The sequence below is a fragment of the Rhinopithecus roxellana genome, chromosome 3, assembly GCF_007565055.1.
Source record: "Rhinopithecus roxellana isolate Shanxi Qingling chromosome 3, ASM756505v1, whole genome shotgun sequence".
Taxonomy (NCBI): domain Eukaryota; kingdom Metazoa; phylum Chordata; class Mammalia; order Primates; family Cercopithecidae; genus Rhinopithecus; species Rhinopithecus roxellana.
This window is the reverse complement of record NC_044551.1, coordinates 91,100,620-91,117,876: the sequence shown is the minus strand read 5'-3', so window position 1 is coordinate 91,117,876 and position 17,257 is coordinate 91,100,620. Positions and strand designations below refer to the sequence as shown.

Here is a 17,257-nt window from a genome sequence, read left to right as displayed (position 1 = left end):
AAATTGGTGATAGGCCACCTACTGACCTTCTGAAGTTAATTTACTGCCAAAAGAATATGCCTTTTACCTGAGGAATTAGCTGGCTCAGCTAAGGGCCCGTTTTATCATCAGGATACATAAAATTGTAGATTTAAATGGAGTCACAGCTAAATAACCCATTTGTAAAACCATAATTTAACAATTCCATAGCAAATCAAACAATTTATGATGGTGCCTGAGCAAAGCACTCACATTATGTCTTCTGCAGATCCAGCTCTTCCTGGGGAAGGTTTCGGTGGATTTTTTCATAGTTGTTTTTTCTTTTCTTTTTTTTTTTTGTGGGTGAAATAGAGTTGTTCTGCTCTTTGTGAATTGCAAGTCATTTTCAACGTTTTTGTCTGGTTTCCATAGTTACTACTTACGCTTTTGGAAGAGAAAGCAAATGTTTTTTTTAATGTGATGAGGCAAATCACTGCTTCTGTTGGCCTTTTTCACCTGTTGCTACCATAAACCATGACCAGAAGGGAGAACAATCCTCTATGTTAGTTTTCTGTGTTTTTTCTTTCTGTCTAAGTCTGGAAATTGAGTCACTATGATTACAAGAAAGCAGATTGGAGGGAGTCGGCTCATTGGTAAGGCGCAGCCCTTAGATGCTTTTGTGACAGTATTTTCTTCATAACCAGCTAGGAAAATAATCTTTATAAACTTTATAGGTTTAGTGATGCACAAAAACTGATCATTTTGCAGATTAATTACATTAAAACCCTTCTGTTAGTCAAGGGATTCCAAATCATCAATAGCTTCATTAATTATAAAATTAATTTTAGTCAATTATTTGAAAAAGTGAACTACAACAGGTAACTTTTTTGATCTTGTTTGCACTCTTGGTGTTTATTCCACTGATTCTCCAACCTAAAGGCACAGAGAACCTGGGGATTCTGTGGAAATTCAGATCCTAGTACGGGGGTGCTGGGGTGGAACCTGAGAGTCTGCATTTCTGTTTCCAGATGATACTGATGCCATGGGTTCTAGGACCCCACTTAGAGAAGCGAGTATTGATGCCCCCACACACTTTCAGAGCAACTGAAATCCTTGGAGTCAATTCCCTTTTCCTTCTGCATAGACATTTACTGAACAGGCCACACGAAATTTAAACTTAATTTATGGTTCCTTATTTAGAAGCAATGTGGCATTCCCCATAGGCTTCACAGAATTGGTTTCTCTGTTGGAGTTTTGGTAGTTCAATAGTGGCCACAAGGTGGGCTTGCTCCCACCCACTCCAGACTGAACATGTTTTATTTTGAAAAGAACAGATCGTACTTCCTTGACATGGATGTGCCTGTGTTAATGTCACTGAGAAGAATGTAAACACTCAGGGATTGGTATGATAGCCATGAAGTGCACTGTGTTCACACTGACAACCTTCTGTACTTTTGAAGAAGCCCATGTGAGAATACCAGGATTTGGTAGAATGCAGAGATCCTTTGCAGCTCAGTGGTCTTATTTTGGCACCATTGGGATAGGATGTAAATAATGGGCGTGTTATTTAACTAAGAAAGACCATGGATTCCTGGTTCCTAAATGCCTCTCAGTGCTTCCCCTGTGTCCCAGAAGATGCTGCCCCCGTGTGGCTCCAGGATGGCCCATGGTCACTACTTTTTTGACTCTCATTGGTCTTCCAGTTGCACGGGGAGGGGAGCCAGCCTTCTTGCACACAGAGGCAGTTTGATACTCTTCCCTCTTCTGGGGTTCCAAGATGCTCTGATGAAGCAACGTCTTAGGAAATGGCTCACTCCTTGTAAATGGTTGACCCCTTGCTCCACACAAACCATCATCTCTCTTCACACTGGTTCCCTTGGGTGGGATGACAAAGGATTCTCTTGTTCATACTAAAGTGAAGACACTTTTCTAAGTTTTAAAAATGTGTCCAGTGGTCACTATAACCTGCACAGCTGAGTATATAGGTAGCTCAGTGTGAGAGAGTGTGGAAATGGTAAATAAGAGAAATCTCTTTTTCTAGAGATTCTTAGTGCTGCTTCCAACGGTGCTGCGAAATCCCTGCCATGTGTAGGTTCCCAGTTCTCCATGTGATGGGCAAAACTCCTGCTCTCCATGGGTGGCAGGTGTGCATGTGGTGTGTGTGTGGTGTGCATGGTGTGTGTGTGGTGTATGTGGTGTGCGTGGTGTGTGCGGTGTGTGTGGGGTGTGCGTGTGGTGTGCGTGTGGTGTGCGTGGTGCATGTGTGGTGCGTGTGGTGTGCGTGGTGTGTGCGGTGTGTGTGTGGTGTGCATGTGGTGTGCGTGGTGTGTGCGTGGTGCGTGTGTGGTGCGTGTGGTGTGTGTGTGGTGTGTGTGGTGTGCGGTGGTGCATGTGTGGTGCGTGTGGTGTGCGTGGTGTGTGCGTGGTGTGTGCGGTGTGTGTGTGGTGTGTGTGTGGTGTGCATGTGTGCGTGGTGTGTGTGTGGTGCGTGTGTGGTGCGTGTGGTGTGCGTGGTATGTGTGGTGTGTATGGTGTGTGTGGTGTGTGATGTGTGTGTGGGGTGTGTGTGGTGTGTGTGTGGTGTGTGTGTATATATATGTGTTGCATGGTGTTTGCATATCTGTGTCTGTGTGGTGTATACGTGTGCAGCAGTATGTGTGTCATGTGAGTGTGTCTGTGTATATGTGTGTGCATGTCTGCACACCTCTGTAAAGGCAGGGTTCACACTGGACTCAGCAGTGCCTTGCACAGTGCTTTATATACTGTAGGTGTTCCATAAATTTGTTCAATTAAATTGAATTAAACACATGGTACCTGGGCTATGTTTGGTTCAATAAAAAGAGATTGTTTTTGTACTATTTCACAAATGTCAAATAACTATATTCAGAGGTGAGAAAATGATTTAATAAAAGTGTCCCTGTCCCACTTTCATTTATGAGGTGCCACATGGGTGGCAGTTGATGGAGAAGTGAGCTGTCCTATGGGTCTCCACCTTGGCCCCAGGGAACACAGCTGGGTTCTTAGCATACTATTTTTTGGGGAGGTTAAGAAATTAAAATCCCATGATTAAGTGAATTTCAGATTTCATACTGACATTAAGCTGTTTTCTTCTTCATCTCTTTCTTATCAGTTGCTCTTAAGGAGCTGGATCTGACATGTAGCAGCACCTTCCTGACAGCTGCTATTCCTGGGGACTATCAGGTTAGCTGCATTACCCTTTGGATTGGCCGGGGTGTGACAGAACATATCTGTCGTTTGTTAGCAGCTGCAAGCTCTTCTGTTTGTGTCATTCTTAGGGGGTCTAAAATTAATTGGGAACATTGCACGTTCTCCCAAGTTCTTTGCCAAGTTCTCTATTGCCATAACCATATTATACATGCATTTTTCACACTTATTTCAAGGTTCTCAATGAAAATTTCTTAATGTCAAATTAAGCTGCCCTATATTAACTTTTAAAGGTGTTTCTAAGGTTCAGTTGCATGACGAACTAGAGATGGTCCCTGCCTTCAGATGGTTGGACTTACAGTTTTTGACTTCATGATGGTGCTAACATGATATACATTCAGTAGGAGCTGTACTTTAAATTTTGAATTTTGATCTTCTCTCAGGCTAGTGATATCTGGTGGACACTCTCTTACCATGCTGGGTAGTGGCCATCAGTCACAGCTCCGTCAGCCACACGATCACAAGGGTAAACGACCAATACTGTACAGTGGACTGAGTTGCCAAATTATTTTTGCAACTGTAGGCTCCTGGGAGTGTTTTGAGCATGCTTAGAATAGGCTAGGCTAGGCTATGATGTAGTTTAGTATATTAGATGCTGTTATAAAAATACGATTTGAGTGTAGGAGAAAAACATTTAGAGGAACATGACTTTAAACTTTTTAGTATTCTAGGTTGGCAGAATGAGGCTATTGCAGGATCTCATCCCATAATTTTTTATCCGTAAGGTTAATGATGCATGGAGTTGAGGACTAAGTTTGAGTGGAATCTACACTAACCAAAACTCTTTTTTTTATTTTATTATACTTTAAGTTCTAGGGTACATGTGCACAACGTGCAGGTTTGTTACATATGTATACATGTGCCATGTTGGTGTGCTGCACCCACTAACTCGTCATTTACATTAGGTATATCTCCTAATGCTACCCCTCCCCCCTCCCCACAATAGGACCCGGTGTGTGATGTTCCCCTTCCTGTGTCCAAGTGATCTCATTGTTCAATTCCCACCTATGAGTGAGAACATACGGTATTTGGTTTTCTGTTCTTGTGATAGTTTGCTGAGAATGCTGGTTTCCAGCTGCATCCATGTCCCTACAAAGGACACGAACTCATCCTTTTTCATGGCTGCATAGTATTCCATGGTGTATATGTGCCACATTTTCTTAATCCAGTCTGTCACTGATGGATATTTGGGTTGATTCCAAGTCTTTGCTATTGTGCATAGTGTCACAATAAACATACGTGTACATGTGTCTTTATAGCAGCATGACTTATAATCCTTTGGGTATATCCCCAGTAATGGGATGGCTGGGTCAAATGGTATTTCTAGTTCTAGATCCTTGAGGAATCGCCACTGTTTTCCACAATGGTTAAACTAGTTTACAGTCCCACCAACAGTGTAAAAGTGTTCCTATTTCTCCACATCCTCTCCAGCACCTGTTGTTTCCTGACTTTCGAATGATTGCCATTCTAACTGGTGTGAGATGGTATCTCATCATGGTTTTGATTTGCATTTCTCTGATGGCCAGTGATGATGAGCATTTTTTCATCTGTCTGTTGGCTGTATGAATGTCTTATTTGGAGAAACGTCTGTTCATATCCTTTGCCCACTTTTTGATGGGGTTGTTTGTTTTTTTCTTGTACATTTGATTGAGTTCTTTATAGGTTCTGGATATTAGCCCTTTGTCAGATGAGTAGATTGCAAAAATTTTCTCCCATTCTGTAGGTTGCCTGTTGACTCTGATGGTAGTTTCTTTTGCTGTGCAGAAGCTCTTTAGTTTAATTAGATCCCATTTGTCAACTTTGGCTTTTGTTGCCATTGCTTTTGGTGTTTTAGACATGAAGTCCTTGCCCATGCCTATGTCCTGAATGGTATTACCTAGGTTTTCTTCTAGGGTTTTATGGTTTTAGGTCTAACATTTAAGTCTCTAATCCATCTTGAGTTAATTTTCGCATAAGGAGTAAGGAAAGAATCCAGTTTCAGCTTTCTACTTATAGCTAGCCAATTTTCCCAGCACCATTTATTAAATAGGGAATCCTTTCCCCATTTCTTGTTTTTGTCAGGTTTGTCAAAGATCAGATGGCTGTAGATGTGTGGTATTATTTCTGAGGGCTCTGTTCTGTTCCATTTGTCTATATCTCTGTTTTGGTACCAGTACCATGCTGTTTTAGTTACTGTAGCCTTGTAGTATAGTTTGAAGTCAGGTAGCGTGATGCCTTCAGTTTTGTTCTTTTGGCTTAGGATTGTCTTGGCAATGTGGGATCTTTTTTGGTTCCATATGAACTTTAAAGCAGTTTTTTCCAATTCTGTGATGGCATTGAATCTATAAATTACCTTGGACAGTATGGCCATTTTCACAATATTGATTCTTCCTATCCATGAGCATGGTATGTTCTTCCATTTGTTTGTGTCCTCTTTAAAACTCTTTTTTAGAATGATCGTTTTGAAGGAATTTTAGCAAGCATATTTTCATTTGCAAGGTGATTTTAAAGTAACAGCTGACTCTCCATATCTGTGGGTTCCACGTCTATGGATTCAGCCACCTGTGGATCAAATATATTTTGGAAAAAAATGATGTTTCTATCTGTACTGAACACGTACGGACTTTTTTTCTTGTCATTATTTCCTAAGCAATGCAGTATAACAGCTATTTACTTAGCATTTATATTGTATTAGGTATTGTAAGTAACCTAGAGATGATTTAAAGTACATGGGAGGATATGCATAGGTTATATGGAAATGTTACACTATTACGTATCAGGTACATGAGCATCTGTGAATTTTGGTATGGGAAAGGGTCTTGGAACCAGTCCCTCAGGTACACTGAAGGATGACTGTAGTTCTAAATGATTGACATTAAGAGGTTAACCTCTGCTGCTGCAGAGGGTGTGATAGTGACCTCCAAAATGTCCCTGTCCTAATCCCTGGAAGTTATGAATGTTACCTGACATGGCAAAATGAATGATGCGGGTGTGATTAAGTTTTGGGTCTTGAGGTGAGAGATTATTCTGCATTATCCATGTGGGTCTTAAATGTAATCATGAGAGTCCTTACAAGAGGGAGGAGAGGAAGATTTGCTGCAGATAGAGAGGAGAAGGTGATGTGAAGATGGAGCAGAGAGAGAATTGGAGATGCCTTGCTGCTGGCCTTGTAGATGGAAGGGAAGCCCTAGCCCAGGGAGGCAAGCAGCTCTAGAAGCTGGAAAAGGCAAGGAAGGAAACAGATTCCCCTTTAGAGCCTCCAGAGAGAGCAGGGCCTCGCTGAGGTCTTGGTTTTGTCCCAAGGAAACCCGTTTTAGATTTCTTACCTCCAGAAATGCGAGAGAATAAATATGAGTTGTTTTAAGGCACCAAGTTTATGGGAATTTGTTACAGTGGTAATTTGTTACATAGGAAACTAATGTTCCACTCCACTATCTCACAAGTGAGCTTTTGGCCTAAGAGTATTGAGTTTAAAAACATAAAATTAATGTTTAAATGTATAATGAGCCTGTATAAAGCTATGATAGTTATAGTAATTCAATAAGGGGAGAATTAAAATGTAAAAATATTCTGAAGTCGACTCTGGGGCATAGATTGTTAGGAAAAGCTTCAGAAGTAGATGGAATCAGAGAATATTTAGTTTCTTGGCATTTTAAGACACAGCTCTGTGTTGTACCATCTGTTTTGTGTGAGGAGTTGCTGCCACCACAATATCATACAATCACTGGTTGTAAATTTTGTTGAAGACATTATGATCTCTTTCTTCCCAACCTTTCCTTTCTTTTCCCTCTGTCTTCCCCTAAACACAAACATGTGTTCCAAGTGGCTGAAGTTTTCTGAAGAACCAGTCTATACGCCTTGCACATTTTTGATTTAATGCAAACTTCTAAGGCATCCTGAAAAGAAAAAGTGGTTTTCCTTTTAAAGAAATTTGATGGAATCTAGAGGATTTGATGCCTTTTTGGGTGAAATCCAGTGATAGGATTCTCTGCTAGATTATTACTTTTTCACTCTGTAGATAGTAAAGTTTTCTGGTTTAATGCTATTATCGGAATGAATTATTAATGTCCCTGAATTTACCAAGACACACCTTTAATTCATGTGACTGTGTGATTCTTTTTAAAAAATGTATCTTGAGATGGAATATTTATTTTCTTGAAAAATTTTAGTAGGAAAATTCACATCAGCATGTTATATTTACTCTAGTCCTCAGCTAGCATATATATATTTGCATCTCATTTTAGTGAAAAAGGCAGAGCATTTTTTGCAACTTGGATTTGGTTTCCTTTGATTCTTCATTTTCATTAATGCGTTCCTTTCTTTGGCACAGAAATCTGTTTGGTTTGCAACATTCTAGGAAAAATGCTTAATTACTGAAAAACTTTGAAATTCAGGAAGAACATGCAGGGAAGTGTATTTGTTCAGGTCACGTTTGTGTGACTTTCAAAAACAGATAAATATAATCTGTAGCTAAACCAAATTGGTGCTTTCATTGAAAGGATTTGGTTGTCAGTGGGACAGAATGAAATGGTGTCTAAGGCTTCCTTTAAATTAAAATGCCTTAAAAGGAAAAGCAGGATGCATAACAGAGCTTCTGCTGGCATGGGATCAGGCTCTTATTGAGATCTTTCCAGAATACTCGACACCGTGCAGCAGAATTGAACATTAATGTTGACTTTTCTTTCTTTTTTTTTTTTTTTTTGAGACCGAGTCTCGCTCTGTCGCCCGGGCTGGAGTGCAGTGGCCGCATCTCAGCTCACTGCAAGCTCCGCCTGCCGGGTTCCCGCCATTCTCCTGCCTCAGCCTCCCGAGTAGCTGGGACCACAGGCGCCCGCCACCTCGCCCGGCTAGTTTTTTGTATTTTTTAGTAGAGACGGGGTTTCACCGTGTTAGCCAGGATGGTCTCGATCTCCTGACCTCGTGATCCGCCCGTCTCGGCCTCCCAAAGTGCTGGGACTACAGGCTTGAGCCACCGCGCCCGGCCAATGTTGACTTTTAAAACCACTCCATGTGCATTGAGAGACTGCTCAGTTACTATGAATATCTGATCTTAAAAAAAAGAATAAAAAAAGATAGAAAGGAAAATAACACTGGATTATGAGTTAGAAGATCAGAACTTCAGCTTTTGGATTCACCACTTCCTACCCACATCACTTTAGACAAGTCCCTGCTGTGCACTGAGCTCCGGCTTCTTCATTTGAAAAGCAATGATATCTACTTTGCTTCCCATTTGGAGGGCTTAGGAGGCTCTAAGGGTTAGGTGTATGGAAACACATAGTAAAATATGATGTTATATATAATAAAAAGGAAATGCAAAATTATGAAGTTATTTTGATTGTTGCTAAAGTCATACAAAAGTAAATGTTTAGCACGCTTTTTTATGTATGGATGAGGTTGAGAATAATCAATTCTGCTCTTATGCTTTGAGACAAGGGAGGTGGAGCTGGGGCTATGTCAGCTCCTCTCTTTTCTAGAAGTCACAATTTGGCTTCCTTTAACTTTCGTTGCCAGGAGCATAAGACTGATGAATACTTCTCTGCCTTCATTCATCCCCAAACTGTGAAGGATGTTTCCAAGACTTTTCTTCTTTTGTCTCTGGTCAAAAGAGAACAAGATGTCTGTGTAAAGAAGAAGACAAATCACATTTTGTCAGATTAACGTTTTCTGCCCTAGTGTTACATACTATTCTTTATCATAACTTGCCCTCAAATTGTTTGTTTTCTAGTTGTTAACAGGAATTCAGCTTTGTTATTATTTAATTTATTTTTAATCAACAAAAATTATGTATATTTATAGTGTTCAACATGCTGTTTTGATATATGTACATCTTGTGGAATGATTAAATCCAGCTAATTAACATATGTATTACATTATTTACTTACCTTTCTTTTTTTTGTGTGTGGTGAGATCACTTAAAACCTACTCTTTTTTTTTTTTTTTGAGACAGAGTCTCGCTCTGTCGCCCAGGCTGGAGTGCAGTGGCGCGATCTTGGCTCACTGCAAGCTCCACCTCCCGGGTTCACGCCATTCTCCTGCCTCAGCCTCGCAAGTAGCTGGGACTACAGGCGCCCACCACCATGCCCGGCTAATTTTTTGTATTTTTAGTAGAGACGGGGTTTCACCTTGTTAGCCGGGATGGTCTCGATCTCCTGACCTTGTGATCTGCCTGCCTCAGCCTCCCAGAGAAAACCTACTTTTAACACAATTTTAAAGTATACAATAAGTTGTTAGTGTAGTGTAGTCACCATGTGGTAGAATGTTAACTTTGTTTTTAGATTATACCTGGGGCACAGGTTCTGCACAAATCAGACTATGATATTTCAGGTTGGAGAGGTCTTCTGAGAGAGCTAAGTGGTCTCAGTCTCCTTAATCAAGACTGCTGTCTCCAGGATATCAGATACTTTTCCTTGGGTTCTGAGTAGCATGAAATGATACCGCCCAAATAATTACCATTCGAGATAGTTTTCACTATTGGAATTACCTTCTAAATTAGCCAGATGCAAACATTAGGCTCTGTTGTAAAAAGAATATATCTCTTTAACTTAAGGGAGTGTAAACTGGGAACAGGATATATTCCAATTCTGTATCAAAATGAGTAACAGAGATAAGAGGAACATTATATTATGACATCAAAAAATCTTTTGTATGTGATGTGCATTTCACAAGCTGTAGAAGGACTGTGTAGCACTGTTGTAAATATACCTATAAAATTCATCACTCCAAGAGTTAAAGAATATATCATAATGATTCACTGTAAATGATTTCCATAAGGGTTTGGATGAGTATATGAATTAAAGAGCCATTAATGACTACTGGAAAATTCAGAAAATTTCTGTTACACTACGTATCAGGAAACACAGCCACAGATGCAGATGAAAATTTGAATGGCCTAAAACAACAATGACTTCTCAGATATCTTCTGGAATTGGCATGGCAGGCCGAATAGACTATGGTTCAGTTGGTGACAATTTGTATGTCTAATAGTTGTCACCAGAAATATGCTCCAAACTTGTTTAACTCAGTTCCTTGAATTATCTGAAATTATATTTTAAAACATTTCTCTACTGAGAAATTACAAAGATAGCCTTAGGTTGAAATTCTAATTGGGAGGTAAATGAAGGGAATTGTGATATATAGCAATACATGGAAAATTTTCTAAATTTGCTTTAACTCAGGAGAAGGATTAGAAATGTAATATGTTTTAAGAAAATGCAATTTTATTTGTTTCAACTATTAGCTGTAAATGGAATAAGGCTGGCAAATAGTTCCTTAAAGGAACTTACATAGTTCCTTGAAAAGTTTGCTATAACCCATTTATGAAACTCCTTTGCAACTAAAAGTACAATGTAAAATATCTTTTACAATGCTATGTAAAAGAGTTGTTACAAAGAACTTGAAAAACCAAGTTTCCAAAATGTATTATTTACTTCCCAATAGTTTGTGCTTACCAATCTAGAAATAAATAGCATCTATGAATTACATGAAGTTGCCATTTGTATGTCAAAATCTGTCAAATACTGGAGATTTTAATGTGTTCAAATACACACTCATTCTCCCAATAAAGCAATAAACATTTGCTATATTATCACTGTCTAACACAGTGCTTGGTGTGCTGTGAATCCTCACTGACCCTTTGTAGAAGGAATGAATGAGGTCGTAAATGAGCAGAAGATTGAATGAGTGAATAGGTGAGACTTCTGGGCTGGGCGTTGAGCCAGATGCCATGGGAGTTAAAATGGCATGGCTTTCAATCTTAAGGCTGTTTCTTTTAATGTTCTTTCCAGATTCCCTGAAATTAATTTTTCCACCATCGTGGCCCCTTGGAGGTTGCCTCACCAGAGAGTCCTTCCCTAGACATTCTATCCCCATGTAAAATCCGTTGCTTTTTCCTCTGCATTTAGTTCCTTTCTCCCTCCTATTACTCAAAATAATATTCTTTCCAGTTTATATATTTTTTGTTTTCTGTCTTCTCCAATAAGGTGCATGATTAGAGGCACCTTGTCTTGTTCAGTAAAGTCTCCGCAGTTCCTAGAAGAGCGGGTGGCCTATGATAGGTTCTCAATACATGTTTCTTGAATTAATGAATGAGTGGTTTGGGGAAAAACTACCTAGTGAGAGCAGAGGATTTGCCAATGGTCTAACTCAGAAACTACACTTGAAGATGAAATTCTGAGACTTCTTACAGAGTTCAGAGTATTACAATGATAAACTTTGGGTACATATGGATAGTCTAATACCATGGTATTGCAGGGGCTCTGAGGCGGTAGAACCAATATCCACTCATTCAATAATTTTATGTTGGGGCTGGGCATGGTGGCTCACACATGTAATTCCAGCACTTTGGGAGGCCGAGGCGGGTGGATCACCTGAGGTCAGGGGTTCGAGACCAGCCTGACCAATATGATGAAAACCGCTCTCTACTGAAAATACAAAAATTAGCCTGGTGTGGTGGCATACACCTGTAATCCCAGTTACTCGGGAGGCTGAGACAGGTGAATCACTTGAACCCAGGAGGCGGAGGTTGCAGTGAGCCGAGATCGTGCCATTGCTCTCCAGCCTGGGCAACAAGAGTGAAACTCTGTCTCAAAATAATAATAATAATAATAATAACAACAACAACAACAACAACAAAACAACAACAACAATAATAATAATAATTTTATGTTGGATGCCTACTAAGTGTCAGGCAATGGGTACTTAGCAGACCATAGAAGAAATGTAAAAGTGAACTTTCTAAGTTCTTCCTCTCATCCTGTTCCTCCTTTCTTCAGCTCCTATGGTCACCTGCCTTCCCCTTGTAGTGATACTGTCCTGGTGAATCGTAGAAGGCACCACCTTGTACCCACCCATTCCCTCTGCTTGGCCAGAATTGCTCAGTGCTTGCAGATGATGTAACGTCCCTTCTCCTTTTGAGGCATTGATTTATCTTGCCTGCCATTTTCACTGTTGAATCTACAGAGCTCTGATAAGCATCCTTGGGGTTGCCTCATTGTAAATTTGTCCCTAGTTGTAGATTCACTTTTTCTTCATCCTATGTTTTTAAGCATTTACTCTGTAATAGGTACTGAGAATACAGTGATGGAGAAGACAAACATGGCCATGAAACCTGTCAGAACTTCCCTCGTGCCAAAGAAGATGGGTAGTTGCGAAGTCACTTCAGTGAAGTGGCAGGAGGGCTTTGGAAGGGAAAGTAGAGGAGGATCTGGAGCACAGAGCAAGGCAGTGGTAAGCAGGGGACTTCAAGGAAGACCTTACAAAGGAGGACCATTCTCTGGACACCCGCAGAAGGGAGAAGGCCTAGGTGGACAGAGGGGAAGGCTATTCCAGGCAGAGGGAGCTGCATGTTGAAAGGAGTGTGACTTAAGAAGGTTTGCAGCAGCCGAAGGACTGAAAATGCTGCATGTGTCCATTCCACAGTCACTGGCATGCATTGATGGGAATTTTACAAACTACCCCTTCTGCAGTGTGGAGAATGGATTGTAGCAAGGAGCGATCAGATGCAAGGAGACCACTTCAATTGTGACATTTAGAGTGGTGATCAGGGAGTGGGAGGGAATAGGTCCACTTAACAGATATTTAGGAGGCTCAATGTACAGGATTTCGTGACTACTGGAGGTGGGGGTGGCAGAGGCTTCATGAGGAAGAGGGAGATGATATTCCCTGGTGTCTTGCTCAATCCATAGAACAGGTGCTCTAGTGATCAAAATGAGAAACAGTGGAGAAAAGTGTATGTTCTGGTTGTTTGTGGAATGCAGGGTGATAAATACAAAGCTTTGTGTCTTCAGACTCAACCTACTCACAGTGACTCATCTTTCCCTGGTTGCTAGAATTCTATGATCACGTTCTGGAAAAGCTTCCCCAAGGCATCTTTCTGAAGTTTTACCTTGTACTAGAAGAGCAGCCTTCCACAGGGTGGGCGCTTCTAGGGTAGAGCACAAGTTCTGCCTGGGTCACCATTCAGCATTTGCAGGTGCCTGTTTCCTTCTGTCTTACACTGACTGAGACTTTATCTCAAAGACTTTACAGGAGATTGCATCAAACATGGAAGCCAAGAAATGAGGAAAGACCTCAGGAGTACATCCTGTAAAGGGCAATAAGCATTTAGAGCTGTATTGTGTAGAAACCATGGAAAAGCCTATTTGACAAGACAGCCAATTTATTCCTGAAGAAGGTGATTATGGCATGTGCGGGAAAAACAAAATGATGGCATTTAGATAAACTGTTACCAGGAAGTCATACTGCACCAGATGGTATATTCTTTAAGACTGCTCACATCCCCTCTCTCTGAGGAACTAGTTGTCATGTAAATCTGCACCAAATACTCTGGGATGGTTTTAACCTGAAAGTGACTTGAAGATAATGGAGATACAGACCCACTACTTTAGGGCAATGGTGAAAACTGAATCACGCCTTCTGTGTCGACTCAGGTGCTTCTTTATTATAGTGAGAAAACATGATTAAACCTAATTGCAGTGAAACACACCCATGCCATTTATTAAAATTATTTTATTTCTAGTAAAATAATACCTATGTTATCTTACTAACGGCATCTCCTTTCTAACAAGAGTAAACATTGCTGTATGAGGAATTGATGCCCATTTGATTTTTTTATTGGTTATAGCAAACTTAAAATAAACCAGCTTTCAATAAATACTCAGTAAGTATTTAATTTTAAAAGTTATCTCAGCACAAGCTCATGCATCTGGGTGGTTACAGAAAAGAGCTCCCCGTAGGAAACACGGTGATCCTCGGATAGCACATAGAGGGGGAGGCATGATTTCAGCATGAAAGTGAACCCATGGGAATTGGGGTTGTGTTCTGTGACCTGATAACTGGGGGTGCTGCTCTGGAAGCTCCCTGTTGGCCTTGGCTTGCGAATGATTTGTTTTGATAAATTTCATCACCTTCTTAACGTGTCCACTTGCAGTTTTTGCCCACAATTAGTAAGGGGTGCATGGAAGCCATACTGAGATTTTGTACCCCATAAGCCATCTTAGACCTCATCTTGAGCGTGCAAGAGACCTAGGACCTTTCCTTTCAACCCTAACTCATGGGACCACATTTCATTGTTCATTAAGCATGGCCTCCGCTTTAAATGGGATCTCTTGTTGGCAGTCTCTCAAAGCACTGAACTGTGTAAGACTATCTGGATAGTTACTTGCAGCCCAAAGTGAAAGGTTTCAAATACGACCCATTATATTAATTATTTTTTAAAATAATTTGGGAGTCACCCTGAGCATTAGAGCTGTTTAATAGCTTATTAGATCTTCACGTATTAACACACTGCATAGCAGCTAAATGTAGATATAAACAAACTAAGAAATCAAGCAACTTTAGTAACTTTCACCAATGGCTTGAATTTAAAGCAATGTACATAGCCAGGTAAAAGAGTGTCCCCATTATAGCTAAAATAAAATTAAACTTTTGGAACTAAATTGGCCTTTGTCTATTGCTCAATCAATCTTCTAATGATTCTAAAAGGAAGCCTAAATTATCTAGTCCTTTCTGTTCTTTTATCAATAATGTAAATTACTCTGGGCGAATGTGTTACTTTAATTATACTTGAAAGTTTCACATGAGATTGAGGACCACCAGTAGTCCAGTGCTATTTCTCTTGATATCTCAACTCATTCTGTATGGTTTTAGTTTCTGGATTTTTCATCTGGCTGTATTTTGTGGCTTACATGACAGTTAATCTACCAGGACAAATTTCTGATTGCTCACTTTGAGACTGTTCCTATTGATCACAGAAATTGTAAGCCAGAAAGTCAAAGACAACGAAGACAAGCCATGCTGCTTATCCACAACCCTGCACCATAACTCCTAGCAGCAGTTAGAAATAAATCATTCTCTTAGCTTCAGCAATTTGGCCTTCCTCTTGGGAAAAGCTGCCAGCAGAGGTATTTTGGGAGCCACCTGCAAGGTTCTCCTTCACCAGAGTCCTTAGCTCTCAAGGACTGGGATGACTGTGTTTGGGTTCTGGCATTCTGGCTGCTCTCCTTTCTGGAAGAGAGAGACTGAGTAACTCTCCTGCAAGCGCTTCAGGGGGAGTCAAATGAACCAGTCTGATTTGACAACTTGTAGCATTCAATCAAGAAGCCTTCCAAGGGGAATATGAGGCTACAATCTAGCAGACTATTTCCTGTTCTCCAAAACATCCAGGCTGTATCTGAGATCACACACTGTTAATTATTGAAAATAACTGATGGAGTGTGGGTGTGGTTTGAAAGTGTGAGTCATAGGCATGTGAAGTTTAATTTTTAAAAAATTATACTAAATGGATTTCCTCAGGATAAAGCAAACCCAAATGAGCTCTCTATTGAAAGTGAAATACTTTCACCTTTTGCCTTCTGTGAACTAAGAAATAAGTGCTAGACTCAGGGCAGGGAGAGGAAATTGGGACTCACATGCTTGGTCCCCTTGATATGAAATCAGCTTATCACCATTGTAGGAATACTAAATATTTCTAGATTTTTTTTTTGTTTGTTTTAGAATTTGTCTTTTCTGCTCAAATGCAGGACAAATAGTAAAACTAAATTAGAATTTCAATTCTTCAGTGTTCTGAACTTTGCTGGAATTTTTGATCAGGAGAAATTATGTACTAAGTAACAAGTTTTAATTTCAGTTAAAAATGAGTTCCACGACTGCTCTGATGATTGGATGCTATCTATTACACCAAACACAGGGGTGAGGAAAACAGAGAGGAAAATGGAAGCCCTTTGGATGCTCCCAGTTCCTTCTTTGCTCTCATTCACTGATTCCTCCCTTGCACCTGTCTCCAGCCTCACGTACTTGCTTTTCTTCAGGAAGGGTTCTGTGCTGACGTCACCTCTTCAGGGGCAGCTCTACTGACCACTCTGTATAAGTCCTATGAAGCATTCCCCTTGCCCCTCAGCATGCTCTGCGCTTCATAGCACTTATGCTTTCCTGCTATTGCAGTCAAGACCCCGGAACTTATTGGTTTATTTCCTGTCTCCTTATGTGAATCCATGCTCTGTGAGAAAGGGGACTTTGCCCTGCTTATTTCTGCATATCTAGAACTTGCAGAAGTTTCTGGAAAACAACAGAAGCTGAATATTTGCTAAATACATTAATGAAAATAGGTTTTTTAAGCTTTTGCGGAAACTGTATTTGTAAAAATAAACATTTTTTTCTTGGTTTTATAACATTAGCAAGCAGATTGCAATATATAATATGAGGCTAGTAAAATGTATTTCTTTTCTTTTCTTTTCTTTCTTTCTTTTTTTTTTTTTTGAGACCGAGTCTTGCTCTGTCCCAGGCTGGAGTGGAGTGGCGCGACCTCGGCTCAATGCAGCCTCCGCCTCCTGGGTTTAAGAGATTTTCCTGCCTCAGCCTTCCGAGTAGCTGGGATTACAGGCATGTGCCACCATGCCTGGCTAATTTTTGTATTTTTAGTAGAGACAGACACCATGTTGGCCAGTCTGGTCTCGAACCCCTGACCTTGTGATCTGCCCACCTCAGCCTCCCAAAATGCTAGGATTACAGGCATGAGCCACCACGCCTGGCCGTGAAATGTATTTCATTATAATTAGAGGGAATGCTGAATGCCAGATGTCATTTATTGAGCACTTTGTCTGTTGCAGGCATTGCTATGGACATTTATTGACTTAAATGATGCCAAATCTTTGGGCTTTAAAGAAATCTATGACTTAAAATTAATCTTAGTTTCATCCTAAGAAGTTGTTTTATAATATGCCCAGTGTGGGCAGGCAGTGAACTCCTCTATCCTTAAAGAGTGATGGCATTTTAAGGGCAGTGCTATTGTGCAGATCTTCATCCATGACAAGGTGTCCAACATTTGAAGTGTTTAGTTTTAAAATTTTAAATGCAACTTTAGTATACTATGTAAAATACACGGAGATGGTTCCATGTGAAGTTCAAACCATTCAAGGTTGGCTCCAGCACGTGGATGAATCTGATCAGTAGCACATGGTAATGGAGTGAACATGGTTGCTGTGATCCCAGGCTCCTGTGTTTGGCTCTGAAATTAACTAACTGGGAGCTTTTCATGGAAATACATAGTCTCTAGGACACCACTTCCTAGATACAGACAGGCTCTCCCCAGCAACCTGCT

General features: G+C 40.4%; 2 long non-coding RNA genes across 2 annotated transcripts in view; one reads left to right on the top strand and one right to left on the bottom strand.

Annotated features, from left to right (window-relative positions):
• The window catches only part of LOC115896535, a 174,788-nt gene that overhangs the window by 29,621 nt on the left and 127,910 nt on the right, over positions 1-17,257 (top strand). The gene's annotated exons all lie outside the window — the stretch shown is intronic.
• LOC115896536 lies at positions 318-9,721 on the bottom strand. Its single transcript, XR_004056445.1, has 3 exons — positions 9,644-9,721; positions 8,695-8,780; positions 318-1,833 (listed from the first exon to the last, which is right to left on the bottom strand). It is a non-coding gene; the product is annotated as an uncharacterized LOC115896536 (long non-coding RNA).